The sequence below is a fragment of the Protopterus annectens genome, chromosome 11.part0, assembly GCF_019279795.1.
Source record: "Protopterus annectens isolate FY-2018-M chromosome 11.part0, PAN1.0, whole genome shotgun sequence".
Lineage (NCBI taxonomy): Eukaryota > Metazoa > Chordata > Ceratodontiformes > Protopteridae > Protopterus > Protopterus annectens.
Window position 1 is genome coordinate 431931315 of NC_056745.1, and position 20062 is coordinate 431951376.

Consider the following 20062-nt stretch of genomic DNA (forward strand, 5'->3'; position numbering starts at 1 on the left):
TTGAAGTATAATTTATGTTTTAGGAATATATTTAGTATGAAGGATTTTTAAACATGGTTAATACTGTACTCAGTGATGTAATAACACTGTAGAATTAATTGATGTTAATTAGTAATTTATTATTTTAATATTGTATAGATTTGGCACCAAAAATGGGTTTAAAAGGGAAATGAGAATGTTCACTTGCAGGTTCTGATGAAGTCTGACGTGTCCAGATGAAAGCGCTAAACCTGTGTTTAATCTTGATGTGAAGATGTGTATCAGTGTGGAATAAATATTTCGCTTTTACAACAGTTTCTTGCAACGTTTCGCTTTTATAACAGTTTCTTGCAACGTTTCTGTAGCTGAACCTCAGCAACAACTGTATGTGTAGATGAGCTCTGTCCAAGCTAAGTAGCAGCAGTATCGGCTTGGATTGTTTAGTTATTTTTACTTCCCATTCTTCAATATATAGTTAGGGGGTGTGGGGACATAGTCCCCCCATTCAGATACTGTGGTGTGTTTTCATGAAGTTTTGGGCAAGTGTTTGCTGGGAAGAATGAGCAGTTTGGGATTTTAGTTCATGTTATTTTCGTCTTGTGAAAATTATGCTCAGGTATTTGGGCTTTCCAGCATGCAGAGTAGATCTATATATATATATATATATATATATATATATATATATATATATATATATATGTTCATAGGTTCATAGGTAGGTAGATAGGCTATTGGCCCAAGGGCCTAAGTAAGCCTAGCCAGCAAGGTTCCCTGGCTTACGCCACCCAAGAAAGTTATTTTCCTGTGCCCCTGTCCAGCAGAGCCACACAAGTGATCCCCAGGGTGTATTTTTTATTTCCCATCCACTCATCAAGATTTTTCTTGATCCAAAAGCAAAATATACATTTCCTCACCAAAGGTTTAGCTGCTAAACACAGGAAAGGACCAATCAAAAAAGATAGCAGCAACCACCACTAGGATTCAGTATTTAATCACCAGTAAAAGCAGTAAAACACAACAGCAATAAATACAAGATGAGAGCTTTTGGGTTGTGCCCTTCATCAGATAAAAAACATCATTGGAACATTTGTTTTAAAATAAATAGCAACCAATCAGATCCTAGTACTGAACTCACCATTTTTTAAGAGCGGGTTTTAAAGGGACAACCTCATTAAGTCTTGGATGTCTATGCGCTATCAATTCCACTAACCATTTACTTTCCTCTAATTCTGTACTGTTTATTATGTCGCCCCCCCGTGCCCTTTTCTTATATTACAGATAGCCATAAATTTAAAATAATGTTCCTCATTGCTAGAAATGTGCCTGAATAAGGCATTATGTTCATTCTGTGTTCTTATGGCAGATAGGTGGTTTAAGATCCTAGTCTTGAATGTACAATTCGTCTTGCCCACATAGTAACAAGCACACACTTGACATGTGGCAAAGTAATCCAAGTTTGTTGTATTGCCATTAGCTTTAGCCCCAAAATTATATACCCTACCAGTGACTGGATGTATGAAGGTGAGGTTCTTGTTTATACTACTGCAAGCTTTGCATGTCCCACATAGTCTAGTTCCCATCCTGGCCATTACCTGCTTGTATTCTTTCATCCCTTCTTGACTTAGTATGTCCTTCAAATTTTTATTTTTCCTGAACCCAAAATCTGTTTGGTCTCCCAATACCTTCCTTAGTTTCTTATCTGTTAATAGCATTTTCCAGTTACGTCTGACTATATCACACACCCCATGAATGTTATTACTATATGTAAACATAAGTCTTAGTGTACCATTGTTGTCCATTCACATGGCTCTCTATCAATACTCTGTTTCAACCAAGGTTGCAATTTGCCTCCCCTGAAATCTCTCTGACGCTGAGTAATGTTCCTTACTTTCCTGCTATTGTAACCCCTTTCCTCAAAGTACCCTTCCATTTTTGCCACTTCTTCCTCATAATTATAATCTTCAGTACACAACTTAGAAATTCTTCCCATTTGCCCTATAACAATGTTATCAAATGTGACTCTAGGATGCATGCTGTCTTGTGTCAAAATATTATTTTTCCAACAGTCTTTCCCATAAAGTGTACTCTTAAACCCCATTTCATCATGCACAAGTCTCACATCTAAGAAATCTATCATGGTTTCTGAAAAATTAACAGAAAACCTAAGAAAGGTAGTGGTGGAATCCAAATATGCTACAAACCTCAACAAATCACATTTGTCCCCTCCCCAAAGCAGAAAAATATCATCCACAAAGCACCTATATAGGCAAACCTTGTCCCTCCATACATTCTGTACCCATAGGACATACTGCCTCTCCCAGAAAGACATTACCAAATTTGCATAGGTGTTTGCATAGGGGGGTGCCCATGGCTACCCCCTGTACTTGCCTATATAAATTTCCTACACATGCAAAGACATTGTATTCCAGTACTAAGTTCAATAACCTCTTTATTAACTCTAACTTTGTCCCTTCCACTAAGTGTAATTCACTCAATAGGCTACTAACTGCTGGCACTCCATACCCATTACTAATCACTGTAAATAAACTATTGACATCAAGCATCACCATGACATATTTCTTCCTTTTATCTGAAATTATAAACTCTTTTAACATAGATGGGTAGCTTGTTCCAGAGTATGGGAAGTCTCTGGGACAGAACTCTATTCCTCCAGCATGTCCTGTTTATTGTGGAGACAAGGTTTAGATCCCTAGAGCATGCATCTCAGACGGATTGGGATTTCTTTAGGTGCAGCATATCCAACAGCTCTGGGTTTGACATAGCTTTATATGTTAGGCAGAGATCACCTCGGAGTAGGTGATATGCTACAGAGTAAAGCTGGAGTTTTTTGAGACCATCAGTGTAGGGTATTTATTTGAGGCCAGTAATCCTCTTTGTGAGGTACTTCTGTGGCCTTTCCAGCTGCTGCAGATGTCTTGTGAGGTACATTCCAAAAGGGGCATTGTACTCTATAATGGGTCTAATGAATATCGAGTAGAGGGGAACAATGACCTCTTTTTTCCTGGATGAGAATCCTTTTGTGATGAGGTGTACCATGTAGAAGGATTTCCTGACTACTGTGGCAATGTGATTATCAAAGGAGAGACTACTGTCCACCTGGATCCCAAGGTCTCTTATCATACATTCGGCATTAAGTAGACTGCCACCTATGTGGTAGTTCATGGTTACAGAGTTTTTACCAAAGGGGATGACAATGCACTTATTGGCATTGAGCTTGAGGCCATGGCTCTGACACCAGGCATCTGTCTCAGTGAGGCCCTTCTGCAGGATGTCCACATCATTTGGGGACTCAACTATGGCTCCTAGTTTGCAGTCATCTGAGAAATTCGTTAGCCAAAGGCCTTCTGTGTTAGTCTGTACTTCAGAAAAGCAGATACCAAACAGGAGAGGTCGCAGGACTGAACCTTTGGTACTCCACTTGTCATCGGTTTGATGTCAGATTTGGAGTCTGAAACTTTTACAGTGTGGGTTCTGTCAGTGAGCCAGTTGGCAACCTATCTTGTGATGTAAGGATTTATACCTAGTTTAGTGAGTTTATCTATAATTCCAGAATGGGGGATGGTGTCGAAAGCCTTGGCGAGGTCAATATAGGCTGTGTGAACCACCTTACCCTCATCTACGGCTTTGGTGACTGCCTCAAAGAAGCCGATCAGGTTCAGAAGGCATGCTCTGCCTTTCACAAACCCAAACTGGGTGGGGTCCAGAGTTTGGAGGTTACCAATGTCCTTGTTTATGAATTCCATGATGATACATTCTGTGGCCTTACAGACCAGGCTCGTCAGGCTAATAGGGTGATAGTTCCTGGGATCTCTGGTGGCTCCCCCTTTGTGGAGTGGGATAAGTGTTGCTGTGCGCCATTCAGTGGGCACAAAGCCTGATGTGAGGCTATGATTGAACATGGTGCTTAGGTGGGGAGCCAGTTTGTTCTGAAGTTCATGTAAAACGCAGCCTGGGATGTTGTCTGGTCCCATGAAAGCTGCATTTTTGGCTTTAGAGTGCAGGTTTTACCTGTGTAGTTGTGATTACAGAGACTCTGTATTCTTCCTGTATAGATATGGGCCCTTTAGGGGGTGAGAGGGGGGTAAATTTAGCACTGAATCTGTCTGCAAGGATGTTGGCAATATCATTTGGTTCTGTAATTTTCATGCCGTTGCGCTGTAACTCAAAGCAGATCTGGGTTTTGCCATTGAGATTCCTGACATAGCTATAGAATGCTTTGTGGTTGTCCTTAGAAGCAGTGGAGATTTTGTTTTCGTAGCTAGCTTTGGAGGATCTTATAAGGGATCTTAGCTTCTTACTGAGGCTGCCCAGGGAGCTCCTCCACTCGTGGGATTTTCCTCTCTTTTGCAACAGTTTCTTCCTTCTGTTGTAGAGTTTGTTTATGGCAGGGGGCTACCAGACTGGCTTCCTTTTTATGGAGGATTGCATCTTGGTTCTGTTCGGAATAACACATACACCATTGCAAAAACAACTCTCCACCTAGGTAATGAGATTTTTAACACTAAAGCTGTTGGCTCTCTGCAAGGTAAGGCATGCTTACCTAATAGGGGAATGTCATGTTCAAGAAAGTGGTTTTACCCAGGTAAAGGTTTGCCTTTATACCCTTTGTAGCCCAAATGTGGGAAACTCGATATCCTAATTGATGGTAGTGGGTAACTGCATTTGCTTAGTTCTCTGAACTTAAACTGACAAAAAAAAACAGATGTGTTTTTCTTAGTTTACCTATCTCACAGGCCAGTATTTCCGACCGATATTTTCATAGTTTCACAAGCTCCTAACTCAACAACATCCAATCATTTACCCTGACTTACAACGCTTACCTTTTCCTCCAAATGTGCTACTTTTCTTTTTTTCCCCCTTGAAACAGTGCATTCCTTATTTCCTTCCTTCCATCTATTCTTTCGTCTTTTTCTTTCCTTAACTTCCTTTCTTTACCCCTCATGCTTTCTTTCTTTCTCGCAGACAGGATCAACCATCCTTTCTTCTATCTTTCTTTCTTTCCTGGACTCAATGTTTCCACTAGTGCACTTATTAAGTTTTTATGTGAAAGCTAGTTTCTTTTTTACATTTTTCTTCACTGCAGCGAAACCTTACCTGTGCCAAATGATCTGTCCCTCACTAGTAAGGTGCAAAAATGACTGTATCGCACGTGCATGTGCACGTCCACCTCACTAGATTAGTGCTGGCAGACTATCCCCCACTAATAAGCATCACACATTACTACCCTTAAATAAGACCTTGGCCTACCAATGTGTTCAAATTCAGTACCGTCAGTCATGTATTTCATTTGAGGTATTAGAATAACATTACAGCAACCGGGGGCACACTTTTAACAACTTAAAAGGGCTCTTTTGTGTTCTAAAGGTGTCTGTATGTCTTTGAAGAGCTGCTGAGAATAGTATTTTAGTTGCTGAAGTATTCCATGAACAGAAAAGAATATTTTTCATCCATTTTTTTAAAGATGCAGGAAAAGATTGTACCTTCTTACTAGCTTGCTTATAATTATATCAGGTTACTCAAAAGAACTCCACATTTTGAAAACACACGTCAACACCTAATGCAAAATTTGTGTGGTTAAAGCATTACAGGATATTACTGCAGAACCAAATTTTCTGTAGAATTTTTTTTGTTGTCCCAGTAAGGATACAGAGCCAATACTTACATTCAAACTCAGGTTTGCTACTAACCACATACTGTATGCCATTGCAAAAAAACTCTTCACCCAGTTGATGAGATTTTTAACACTAGAGCTGCTGGTTCTCAGCAAGATAAGGCATGCTTACCTGGTAGGAGGAATATCATGTTCAAGAATGTAGTTTCACCAGGTTAAAGTTCTGCCTCTGTACACTTTTGTTGGAGTGATGCAAGTGATTTCCCCAAATGTGGAAAACTCAATCGCCTAATTTATGGTAGTGGGTTACTGCATTTGCTTGGTCCCCTGAATTTAAATTAACTGTGTTTTATTTAGTTTATCTACCTCACAGGCTAGTATTTCTAGTCAATAAATGTACATACAATTCCACAAGCTCCTAACTCAGCCATAGTCAATCATTTACCCTTACCTACAGCACTTAACTTTTTTCTCTCCAAATGCATTTCTTTTTTCTCTTTCTTTCTTGAAACAGTTCATTCATTCCTTCCTTATTTTTTCAATGTTGTCAGCGTTCGTGGTTATGATTTTTCAGTCTTCTGATATAGACCCCAAAAGCTGTATCCCTCCCCTAACATGGGGCAAAATGACTATATCATACAAGTGCATGCACACCCACCTAACTAGATTAGTGCTGACAGATCATCTCATGCTAAGAATCATCAGTTGTTACCAGCCTCAAATATGACCTCAGCCTACCAAAGTGTATAAAGTTGGCTCTGTGGCTCTGTCAGTCACGCATACCTCTCAACATCTTAGAGCAAGAAATCTGGACAAAGCCATACATAAAAGTGGGACAAAGGCCCAAAAATAGGGACAATTTTTAAATATTACTCTTACAAACTTAGAAAGTAGATAGAATATCAGGTTTTACATTAGTGTGAATTTTCTGAATGGTATGATGTCTGAGTCTCAAATATCTGTCATTATTTTTTAAATTTTGATCTTTAATGATTTGCCACTAATTTGCCAGGAAACCAAAATTTTATGAAAAATGGACAAAAAAATATGAGGCAAAAATCTGGACATTCTGTGAAAATCTGTACAGCTGAGAGGTATGTCATATTTCATTTGGGGTATCAGAATGTCATAATGGCAACTGGGGGCACTCTTTCAACAACTTAGAGGGGCTCCTTTGTATTCACATGCTGCCTGTATGTCTGGGAAGAGACACTGAGCAGAGCATCCTTGCTGTTCAAGGACTCCATGAACAGGAAATCATGTTTTTTTTTGTTTATTTTTTTAAAGACGCAAGAAAAGAATGTAGCTTGTTACTAGCTTACTTATAGTTACATCAGGTTACTAAAAAGCACTCTACATTTTGAAAACACTAGTCTCTCTCATCTAACAGAAAGGAGGCAACTCACAACACAGAGCAAAGTTTCTGTGGACAAAGTCTTATAGGATATTACTGCAGACACCAGTCTTTCCTGAGACATTTTCTTGTTACCCCAATAAGGATACTGAGCAGTTATTTGCATTCAAACCCCAGTTGCTAGTAACCACATACACCTTTGCAAAAACAATGGAACATCAAGATAATGAGATTTACAACACTGGAGCTTCTAGTTCTCGGCAACCTAAGGCATACTTTGCTGGAAGAGCAAATATGATCAAGAAAGTGGTTTCCCCATATTGAGGCTATTCCATTGCGTGCTTTGGTTAGTTGACCCCTGTGATTTCCCCAGATTATTTATGGTACATTTAAACTAACAAAAGAACAGATCTGCTTCTTTTTTTGTCAGCTTGCTTAAGTTGCAAGCCAGTACTTCTAACCAGTATTATACATACAATTCCGTAAGCGATTAACTCAGCAACAGCCAATCATTTACCTTTACCTACACCAGTTACCTTTTTTTCCAAATGCATGTCTTTTCTATCTTTCTTGTCTCTCAAAACAGGCCATGCTTTCCTTCCTCTTCCTTCTTTTTTTCTCTTTCTTTTTTCTTCTTTCCTTACTTCCTTTCCAGGATTGACAGTCCTTTCTTTTTTCTTTCTCACACTGCATGTATCCACCAATGCAGCTATTAGGTTTTCATGTGAAAGGCATTTCCTTTTCACGTTTTTATTCACTGCAGCCAAACGTTACCTATGCAAAATGACCTATCCCTCTCCTTGTAAGGTGCAAAGCGACTGTATCATGCATGCGCATGCACTCCAACGTCTCCTGAATACTGCTAGCAGACCACTCCTCCACTAAGAAGCATCAGGTGTTACCAGCCTCAAGTATAACCTCAACTTACCAATGTGTGCAAGCTTGGCTACGCCAGTCATGTAGTTCATTTGGGGTATTGGAATGTCATTACGGCAACTGAGGGTACTCCTTCAACAACTTATAGGGACTCTTTGTGTTCAAATGGTGTCTGTATCACTGGAATGAGCTGCTGAGCAGAGTATCCTTGCTACTCAAGCATTCCATGAAGAGGAATGCATGCTTGTTGTCTATTTTTTTAAAGATGGAAGGAAAAGATTGTAGCTTTTCACTAGCTTACTTATAATTAAATCAGGTGACTAAAAAGCATGCCACATTTTGAAACAGTAGTCTTTCTCTTCTAACAGAAAGGAGACAAATAAAAACCTAATGCTAAAGTTTCATGGGCAAAACCTTATATGATATTAACACAGATGCTGCACTTTTCTCAGACATTTTCTTGTTGTCCCAATGAAGATACAGAGATGATATTTGCGTTCAAACCCAGGTTTGCTACTGATGACATACAGTATTTCAAAAACAACTCTTCATTCAGGAAATGATATTTACAACACTGGAGCTACTCCATCTCTGCACCTTCAGGTTTATTTATCTGTTAGAGGAAATGCTATGATGAAGAAAGTGGTTTCTTTAAGGTGAATCTCTGCCTTTTTAATTTCAATTGAGTTTATCCCTCAGATTTCTTTAAATGTGAGAAACTCAAATCCATAGTTTTTGATAGTGGGAGACTGCACTGAGCTGTTTCCAGACTTTAACTAATAAAAAACAGAATTGTTTCCTTTATTCAGCTGTGTGTATATCACAGCTTAGCATCTGCAGCCAATATTTTAAATTGTTTGTGTCTTTTGGCTTTTCCCGGTTAGGGGTCGCCACAGCGGAACTCCGGTCCGGTAATGATTGGCAGTAGAGTTTTACATGCTGGCTTGCTGGGCCTAACGCACAACCTTCAACGAAGGAACGCCCGTTCATGCATGTCGCCACACAGAAGACGCTCTAACTGAGAATCGAACGGGCAACGTCTAACTGTGAGGTGACAACGCTACCGCAGCACCACCAGCCAGTATTTTAAATACATTTCCTTAAACTCTTAACTCATTAAGAGCCAACAATTTATCATTACTGCTACACTTACATTGTTTTCTAAATGCAGTTGTTCTTTTCTCTGCCTCTGTCTCTCTGTCACAAATGGCTATGCATTCATTTTTCTTTCTTTCTTTTGTTTTTCTTTCCTTCCTTTCTGTTCTTTCCTTCTTTCTCGCAGACAGCACCCATATTACTTTCATCATTCTTTCCCACCCTCAGCACATTTCCACCAATGCAGATTTATTTATTTATTTGTTTATTTTACATTTGTTGACCGAGATAGTCCGACTGGATGCATGTCCATTTTCAGCGGAGGCCCGGGGAGAAAAGCTCCAAGGGTAAACAGATACAGCATTACATAATACCAGCATTACATATTACAAACAGACTATTTACAGAGACCAATTTACAGATATTAGGTTTTTTTTTAAAGGTGTTTCCTTTTTACATTTTTTTCTTTACTGTGGCAATCTTTACCTATCCCAAATGACCTATACCTCTCCCAGTAACGTGCAGGATGACTATATCTTATTTGCACATGCACACCCACCTCACTAGAATACTGCTGGCAGACCACCCCCCCCCCTAAGAAGTGTCAGTTGTTACCCATCTCAAATATGACCTTGGCCTGCCAATGTGGCTTTGACATTCACATATTTCATTTAGTACATTGGTTTGTCAATATGGCAACCAAGGATACTATTTCAATAAAGCAGAGGTGTTGTTTTGGTTTCATATGCTGTCTGTATATCTGGGAAGTGTTGCTGAGCAGAGCATCCTAGCTGCTTAAGGATCCTATGTACTGAAAAGCATGCTTTTCAACAATTTTTTAAAGAACCAGGAAAAGATGGCATCTTCTTTCTAGCTTTCTTTTCTTAGGTTACTCAAAAGCAATCAAAATTTTAAAAACACTAGCCTCTCTCTGTCTCTCTCTCTCTCTCTCTCTCTCTCTCTCTCTCTCTCTCTCACTCTCTCACTCTCTCCTAACAGAAAAGAGACAAGTCAAAACATAATATAAAATTTATGAAGGCAAAACCTTACAGGATACTTCTGCTGTCGGTGAACTCTCCTTAGGCTTTTTGCTGCTCCCAATAATGATACTGAACCAATATTTACATTCAAAGACGGGCTTGCTATTATCCACATTCATCATTGCAAAAACAACTTTCTATCCAGGAAAGGAGCTTTACAAGACTGGAACTGTGTGGTCTCTGCAAACAAAAGCTTATTTATCTATTAGGGGAATGCCACAATGAAGAAGATGCTTCTCTAGGGTGAAGCTCTGCCTTTGCATTTCAGTTGAATTGATCCCTGCAATTTCCTTAAATGTGGGAAATTCAATTGCATAGTTTTTGATAGTGAGAGACTGCATTTGTGCTGATTCCCAAACTCAACTAACAAAAATCTGATTTGTTTCCTTTATTCAGCTGTGCCGATATCACAACTTTGCATCTTCAACCAATGTTTTGCATAGATTAACTTGAGCTCTTAACTCAGCAAGAGCCAATCATTTACCCTTACTGCTACACCTACAGTTTTTCTCTAAATGCACTCCTTTTCTGTCTTCCTCTCTCAAAACCGGCCATTCATTCCTTTCATCTTCATTTTTTTCCTTTCCTTCTACCTTTGCCTCTTTCGGTTTCTTTATTTCTTGCAGTGCTTTCTTCTTTCTAGCTCTCAGCACATTTCCACTTATTTAACTATTGAGTTTTCGGGAGATGATTCCCCAAATGTGGTAAATTTAACTGCATAATTTATGGTACTGGGGGACTGTGTTTGCACTGTTCCCTGAATTTAACTACCAAACAACATAGTTGTGTCTGATACTCTATTGTGCTTATAATATCACAACTCAGTATCACCAACCCATATTCTACATATAGTTTCACAAGCTCCTAATCAGACCTCTCAACCTATTAGAACAAGAAATCTGAACAAAGCCTAAAATAATAGTGGGACAAAGATGCATATTTTAAATATTGTTTTTATAAACAAAATTACTAGAATAATAAGATGTGTGTTGTATGTATTTTTCTGAAAGATATGCGGTCTGAAACTGAAATGTATGTCATTAGTTAGTGCATATCTCTCAACTGTCCAGATTTTTGCCTCATATTTTTGGTCTACTCCTCATAAAATTGGTGTTTTTCTGGCAATTATCTAAGGATTGAAGTGACTGAATGACATACATTTGAGTTTCAGACTTATCTTTCAGAAAATGTATACTAACAAAAATCCTGTCATTCTTACAACTTTACATGTTTTTAAAAGCAGTATTTAAAATCTCGCCCAATTTTTGTTCCTTTGTCCAGATTTCTTGTACTAACAGGTTGAGAGGTATGACTTAGTGATTTTAGTCCTCAGTGATTTGCCAGAAAAAATACAAATGTTATGAGGACCAGATTAAAAATATTAGGAAAAATCCAGAGATTCTGTGAAAATCTGGACAGTTGCGGGGTATGCTCCTAATTCAGCAGCAGCCAAAAGCTTACCCCTTACTTCTACACTTACTTTTTTCTCCAAAGGAACTTCTTTTCTGAGTTTCTCTATTGAAAAGGCCACCCATGCCTTTCCCTTCACTTCTTTTCTTTCTTTCTTTATCTCCTTTCTTTTTTCTTTTCTTCTCACAGACAGCACCCACAGTCCTTTGTTCTTTCTTTCTTTCTTTCTTCATTCACTCTTTCTCACACTCAGCATGTTTCCACCTGTATAGCTATTAGGTTTTCGTATTAAAGGCATTTTGTTTTTACATTTTTCTTTGCCGCTGCAGACCTTACCTATCCAAAATGACCTATCCCTCTCCCGATAAGGTGCACAATAACTATATCTTAAACACAGATGAACAGACAGCCGACAAAAATAATGCTGGAAGACCACCTCCAATATGAAGTATCACATGTTACCAATCTGAAATATGACCTGTTGTTGTTTTCCCTGAACTTAACTCTCAAAAAAAAAAACAGATGAAACTAGTGTACCTATATCACAAATCAGCATCTCCAACCAGAAGTCTACATACAATTCCACAACCTTTAATTCAGCACCAGCTAATCATTTACCCTTGCTTCTACGCTTACTTTTTTGTGAAAATGCACTTCTTTTCTGTCATTTTCTCTTGACGCAGGACACATACCCCTTTTTCCTTCCTTCTTCTCTCTCTCTTCCTTTATTCCTTCCATTCTTTCTTTCACAAACACGACCCACAGTCCTTTATTCTTACTTTCCTTCCTGTGTTCAGCAAGTTTCCACCTATGCAACTATTAGGTTTCCATGTTAAAAGCCATTTTCTTTTTACATTTTTCTTCACCAGGTCAGGTCCATACTGGTCTCTCTCCTAGTAAGGTGCACAGTGACATTGCCAGTTTATATTCAATGGAGCAATATTCTTGATCTGAATCAACAGATGAAGGCTGTTGGTGCCTGTGTCGTGAAATTTGCTGTGGATCGCATATCTTACAGCATATGAAGGGTTGTCTTTGGCTTTCCTATGACAAAGTAAAGGTTTGTTATGGAGGAACTTTACAGAAAAAAGGGTTTTGGTTACAGGTATTACTGAGTCAGCAATTTATTTTCTAAACAGCAGGCATCTCCTTAAAGAAGAAGAATCCATGAATGGTGCTTCGACGTCCTTGACAAAGGGAACTAAGTAAAGCCAAAAAAAAGACCAGTGGTCACACCATACCTTGATACTCACACTGATACATCTGTATGTCACCTGGATACCTTGCGTGCTACCTGGACAATGAATGATCCATCTTTGGAAACAGTGAAAGCTTGAGCATTGATTCTGTCTTTATTTCTTATGTTCTGAAAATTTTTTCTTTAACAATTAATCCCACTTCTAATTGTATTAATGATATTAAAGAATCAATTTCATTTCCTTTTATTCTCCTGATGTTAAACTGGCAAGATATGTTGAAAAAGGGTTACATTGTAATCTTTGAGTTTAGATCCACTGCTGGAAAGCTTTCTCAGTTGTTTCTCTAGAACCACACTCATAAAATGATGTCATAGTAGGTGATGGAATCTCCAAAACATTCTACAAAAGCAAAAGCAAAATTAAAAAAAAAAAAAAAAAAATATATATATATATATATATATATATATATATATATAAGAACAGCTTCTTTCTTACATTGTGGTTTTGCTTCTACATCGTCACATTTGTTAATTTTCAGTGCCGGGTATTCCTGCAAGATCTAGTTCACAACTTGCCTTTCTAAGAAGAAACTCCTGCTAATGTGTAACCAGTTCATTCATTTAGGTAGTGATGCATTGATAGCTAAACAATTCATGATGTTGTGACAAGAGTTTTCAGCTCCAAGAAAATTTCAGGGGGACATCATTATGAACAAAATAAAATGCAAAAACAGTAGATTTTTGTACCAAAAGCTAATTTTTATGATATTGTATATGGTAAGGAGTTTATGTGCAGCTCCAAAGATTTGTTACTCAGACTTGCTTCAGAACAAAACCAACAGACTTTACGCACACTGTCAAGCATGCCATTGACAGATTATAATAATTTGTCTAAGAAATCTCTCAAAAAATGTAAGAGTTTGAGTCAAATAATTCATGCCCTCAAAGATAATATGGAAAATGTGATTATTTACCTTCCTTCTCTGCCTAGGCTCCTAACCTCTGTCTTGTCATTTGAAGGTTGATGTCTGAGATGTGCAATTTCTGATTAGAGTTATGAATGATGCAGTAACATCTGTGTTGTGTATATCTGCTCAGACTGCCCTATCTTCAAGGGTTCTTAATATTCTGTCTGGTTTTCAGAAAACAAAGGCAAGGATATTCAAGTGTTCCCACTCTGGCTGAGACCCTAGGGGTGTCCACTCCAGGCAGAACAATCTAAAAGGGCATTCTGTCAAATAACGTTTGTTTTAGTTTTTATCTGTGGGGAGAGAACAGCATATGAGGGCTACACCCTCCATTTACTTGTGCATCAGTTTGAAAACCTCGACAAATGTAGAGTCATTTACAAATGGCAGAGGGAAAAATACAGCTCCTTCCTTATCCATATCCTCAGAAATGTCATAGTTATCCATCTGAGGCACTGAGTGCTTAATGTTGGGCACCCTCTTCCTTGGCATTTTGCTAGCTGGACACTGATCCAGAACAGGAACCTGAAACATACCCTTCGAATAACAAACTGCAAGACATATAATTAATTGCAAAGCAAACTCATTGAAATTGCAAGTTACATTACTTACAAAGCATTCTTTAGAGGAGACCAGGCCCCAACACCATTCCTTTTTATATGTATTACTAACTCCATGATCACGCAACTACAAGTAAAATAGAAACACTCAGCAGGGGTAAAAAATGCTGAAACAATTGTGATTTTGCAGTAAAAAGTAATAAATATAAAATGATTCTGGGACTTACAGATTCAGATAGTTAACATCAGGGAAATCACGTTCATGCATTTACCATTTGTTGAATGATAGGTCTTCAACTAGGACATAGAGTAGGTCAACACAAATATCCTCATTTGAGATAAAGCGCTGAAAAGGGTCCTGGGGATGCAAGAGAAGGCAGATGCTGGCTAATGGAAAACCTGATAGGGGCTTTAAATTATGAGGGTTAGGGAAAATCTACATCCTGTCGTGATGGAACAATACAAAGGTTAAAATTTGCTGCTTGGAACACCATCCCCCAGTTACATTTGATCCACTCCTTTGTACGACATATATGGACTGACCCCACTTGCAGCACTGTTATTCAAATCCACACCACAGGATGGTTTTCATGGAGCTGGAACCTAGTGTCTGTCATCAGGGTTCACATTCTACACCCCAAAGAAGTGCTCTAATTTCTCTGTCAGTTCTGCTGATGTGCCCTGTACCTTACAGTAGGCAGAAGTCTAACAGCAGCATACTCATCTCCATCACAGAGGAGGATATACAGTTATATTTATGAGACTGAACAATCTCACCTCTTTTTCACAGTAACCTAATACAGTGAAAAACTATGACTGTTTTTTGGAAATGCAAGCTGCAAAAGGAAGTAGCTCTAAGTGAGCTTTAGAGATGTATAGATAGACACATTCAAAAGTTTGGATATGTGCATTACAGAAAGGCATACATTTTGGTTCTGTGGAGAGAAACTTCAGAAATGCTGCTCAGATAACCCAGGGGGTCCTACACCTCTAAGCAAAGGACAACCTGTCGTATTCCAGGTTTATATATTATGAAAGCCACAGTTATGCCCCCCTGGGATGGGGTTGCAGTGTCACTGTGGAAATGCCATTTTGGACAGTCTACCTTACCTGAACAGTCTTTGTAAAGTTAATCTTCAGATGGGCAACTATGAAATTTCTAAGGATAACAATAAGGAAAGAATTCCAGAGAAAGTAAAAACACAGACACACAGACATAGACACACGAATGCACAGACACAAACACACAGACACACACACACACACACACACACACACACACACACATATGCATGCACCAATGCATACAGTCACAAAACTCCACAAAACAGACAGGTGCAGAGTGGTCTTCCACTCTGGCTTACAAGTAATGCCTTGCAAGGAAATCCCATATACTGAAAGTCTGCAACCAGGTCTGCACATAAGCTAGGATCACATTTCTTGTAATAGTATTAACTAAAGACCTGGTCCAATAACTCAGTAAAATTGCTTTGTCATGATGATGGTGGTAGTGGGACTGCCAAAGGGAATAGGATTGTGAGATTTTTCTCTCTAATGTAGTAGTATATACTCATTTTCAGCTTCTACTTAAAATGGTACGTGCCACATCAGATATTTCTTCAACAGGATGGAAGTGGTGAACAGGGAAATTATTATGCAATGCTTTCATGGTCTGTTTATGCACTGTAGCACAGAGATGACTAACACACATGAAAGAAAGGGTGGAAAATCTTCTAGGTGGATGATGAAAAACTGAAATTCCAACACTACCACAATCTGTGACACTCAGCTATGTTACACATTAAAGTGGTGAGCCCTATTGTTTTTCGCTGACCAGTTAATTGAAACTTAAAGCATCAAACCTGAAAGATCATCAGCATGCTGTCATGGTAGCTGAACATGACAAAGAGCAAGAAGTGCAATATTGGTTTATCGTCATGTTCTCTAGCTCTCTTCTCTTAATTTGTGTGATCTCAGAGTTTGTATTCATTGTGACATCCCCACTCTGGGAACGCAGTCAGTCTGGGGGCTGGGTCCACTCTATCTCTCTCTCTCTCTCTCTCTCTCCCCAGATCACCAATATGACTCCCCACTGTCACAAGTGTAGGATTGAGTCCTCAGCTGAGTGTCTAAGCCAAGTCCTCCAGCTCCCTCTCCATGGAACCAGTGCTTTGTGTCCCTGCTCCAAGCAGCTGACACACACACACACACACACACACACACACACACACACACACACACACACACACACACACACACACACACACACACACACCTGGGAAAGGCTGGGACAAATTTACTAGCTATGCTCTCTTCTGCCCAGATTATAAGGTAGTTACACTGCCACTAGACACCCATAAAGTCAGCTACTCTAAGGATCTTGCAAGGGTACCCAATTATACTGAGTGAAATTAATATTTATACTAATGGTAACGTTGACCAAATATCCAGACTTTAAGGCATGGCCACAGTGTCACCAATAGATATAAGTGCTCTCAAATGTTAAAATATTCTCTAAAGGACCAGCCACAATCTTCTTCTTCTTTCAGCTTTTTCCTGGTTAGGGGTCGCCACAGTGGATCACCTGCCTGCTCATGATTGGCAGTGGAGTTTTACGGTGTCAAGTTGCCAGCCCGGCACCCAACCTTCCGTAGAAGGCACACACATGCACACACTCACACCTAGGGCCAATTTAGAGTGAAAGGACCAGCCACAATGAAAAGTTTAAATATATTTAATAATAAATAATAAAATAACCTGAAAATTCCAAATACTTATTTACATTAAACACAACATTTTCAATCACAGGAAATATTAAAAATAATACAGGTGGACAGGTTCCCATATCACTATATATTTCCTGACTGATCTAAATAATTATTATTCCCTGGTTGCATACTAGAGCAAGGCAAGATGAAGTAGGTGAGAGATTGCTCTTTGACAGGTTAGAAAACAGAGTAGTGTGAGACTTCAGTTTCACCAAGTATTAAACATTATTTTTAGTGAAGGATTACAGAATGACTTCACATGCATCTGGTCATCTGACTTTTGGTTGCCATGCTTCCCCCCATGGCTAGAAACTGATAGGCTTTAGCACATATGTGTCAATAATACACACAGAGAGCCTTGCCAAGATCTGTTGCAGCTGCTGGAAGTCATATAACAATTTTAAACCTCCACCCTTCCAGCAATTAGTTCACCCCAATGACAATACAATGACAATACAGGAACCTTCCTAGTACAGACTTTTTATTTCTGACTGCATTGTGAACTGTGAGATCTTGATGGCCTAAGCCATGTAATTTAATTTCAAACTATTTTCAAAGTTTGAGATTAACCTCTTCTCTTTCAGTATCTTATGTCAAAACATATACATTTAAACAGTTACAATAATACGTGTTTATATTTTTTTCTGTCCAGCAGGGCACACTTTTGGTACATTTTCAACAAAAGAAGCTTTACAAATACATTTTTCAATATAAACATCTGTACAAATCATGCAAATCAGTTTGATACACAAGTGACATGTAATTCTTTACACAATTCCAGCGAGCTGTGCTGGCATATGTTACACATCCACTGCCCTACTTCTCCTGGCATAGCTGGCAATACCTCACATTGTCACATCATATGTAATTTGGAGGTGTAGGGGGTTTCCTGCACATTAGGGCTGCATGAGAGGAGCATGCTCTGTTGAAAATTTGTTTTTTGTGTTTTGTGACCTTAGGAATACTTTGCCTACTAACGTCTCAAATGTTTAGATGTTTTGGGTTTGTATAATTGTGTGCCAGTTAAATGAGATGTGATTATTCATAATAGACCCATTAAAGTGACCTAGTCATACTTTTTCTAACAAAGATAAGAATATGTAGTATAAACTGGAAGCCACCACCACGTAAAAAGAATATTTCTTTATTAAAACAACAGAATAAGCGCTTTCGCGTGCATCCACAAAGGCACGCTTCTTCAGATTCAATAAACATTATCAAAACTCATTCATTATATCTACAATGCATTAATTAAATTAGGAGCTGATCAACCAATGATGTTGAATCCTCACTTATTCAATTAATTAGAACAGGGTGTAACTTAAAAACACTTTTTGTTGCATTTCTTTTGAAACCAGACTCAAGTAACATAGTATATTGTCAGAAAATCTATAAACTGTTGATCACAAGTATATATAATCAACATTTTAATACATAGCAGCCTGTATATTAACTAGTCTAACAAAACAAATCTATAGTATAGAAATATATATATATATTATAAATAATGATAATAAAACTGACAAATATACATTTTAGAACCAATGCCAGTATTTCCTATATAACCTATATTAGGAGCATTTTATATCAATTTCATATATAAGCTCTGTCCTTGATAATGCATGTGTTTTCATAAAAATTTTTTGCATAAAGAGACCATAGTAATATGTGTATGGATAGATTATTTTCATATATCTGCTCTATCCCTATCTTTCTTATAAGCACAAAATAGTTCTATACAAGCCATCATAGAGTTATATACAATGTACACAAAAGAAAAGAAAAAAAACAATTAATTAAACATATATAAATATATATTGTTAGTCATATTTCATGTCCATATGTGCATGTACATTTTTACTAATAGAATATTAGATGTTCTATATAATAAGTATATTATTGTTATGGATGTTATCCCCCTTCAAATTTCATATATTTAATATTAGAATTTCATTTGTAAAAAGGGGGGGGGGGATATCCTGATGTATACGGAGATCTCAATCTATCTTAACAAAGTATTGTTAATATGAAACCATCCACATAAAATAAATAAATATTTCTATTAGTATTAATATCTTCGTTTCTTTAAGTGTGATCTAATACTCACATATGTATTTAACCCTGGATGACTTTGTGCTCTAAATTTAAAAATCCAGTTTAGTTCTATATTCTCAAGGTCATTAAAATTATCACCTTTCCTGATATTCAGTTCTTTCTTTTGTAACACCCTAAATAAGAACTTATGTTCAGGAAAATCTATAATATGTTTGGCCAAAGCATTCTTGTGGTCAGCTTTTTTGATGGCATAAATGTGTTCTTGTATTCTATCCCTAAATCTTCTTGTGGTCATGCCAACATAAAATGCCGGACATGACTCACAAGTGGCCAGATAGATAACATTGCTGTCCTCACAGTTTGCAGTACACTTAAATTCAAAATTAAATAGTAGTTCAGGATGGAAGAAACTCTTCTCCTTAGATATCCATATACAAGAACTACATTTTCCACAAGAATAAGTACCTCTGATGTTATTGTTAGTTAGATCTTTTATTCTGTGAGGTTTATTAGATCTTTTCTCATCACAAAGTATTCGTTTCAAGTTCTTTGAGTTTTTATATGTAAAGTTTGGTCTCTCACCAACCAACTGTTTAATTTCACCATTTGTTGTAAGAATAGGCCAGTTCTTTGAGATAATATCAGTTATCTGTTTGTTGTCACTTGTATAGGTGATAATACATCTGACATAACCTGGATCTATTTTTAAGGAATTTCTATTATTATATTTAAATGAAAAATTCCAACCTCTGTTGACACCAGAACAGCTATAGTCCTTATAGCTCCTATGTATATCGTTTTCCTGTATGAAAGAATCTTTTATAGTTCTAACCATGTCTAAATTATACTTTCTCTCTTGAAACATTTTTTCTAGTTTGTTAAATTCGTTGTTTCTTACATCAAGATCTTGACATATTCTATCTATCCTTACATACTGTCCCTTCACTATGTTTTTAAAAATGAACCTTGGGTGCATGCTATCGTATTGCAACAAGTTGTTTTTCCAACATTCTTTCCTAAATAATGCGGTTTTTAATCCTCCTTGTCCATTCTTTTAATTTTTAAATCCAGAAAATCAATTTCAGAGGCTGAATATTCAATTGAAAACCTTAGAAAGTCTGTAGTCT

General features: G+C 37.8%; 3 non-coding genes and 2 pseudogenes across 3 annotated transcripts; all 5 read left to right on the top strand.

The window, feature by feature from the left end:
* Nucleotides 1-4532: 4532 nt before the first annotated feature.
* LOC122816003 lies at nucleotides 4533-4676 on the top strand (annotated as a pseudogene).
* A 1099-nt stretch (nucleotides 4677-5775) lies between these two features.
* On the top strand, nucleotides 5776-5939 carry LOC122816059. Its single transcript, XR_006367059.1, has one exon. It is a non-coding gene; the product is annotated as a U1 spliceosomal RNA (small nuclear RNA).
* A 2507-nt stretch (nucleotides 5940-8446) lies between these two features.
* LOC122816000 lies at nucleotides 8447-8610 on the top strand. The gene has a single exon (XR_006367024.1). It is a non-coding gene; the product is annotated as a U1 spliceosomal RNA (small nuclear RNA).
* Nucleotides 8611-10170: 1560 nt separating this feature from the next.
* Nucleotides 10171-10332, top strand: LOC122816060. The gene has a single exon (XR_006367060.1). It is a non-coding gene; the product is annotated as a U1 spliceosomal RNA (small nuclear RNA).
* A 257-nt stretch (nucleotides 10333-10589) lies between these two features.
* On the top strand, nucleotides 10590-10736 carry LOC122816002 (annotated as a pseudogene).
* Nucleotides 10737-20062: the final 9326 nt, after the last annotated feature.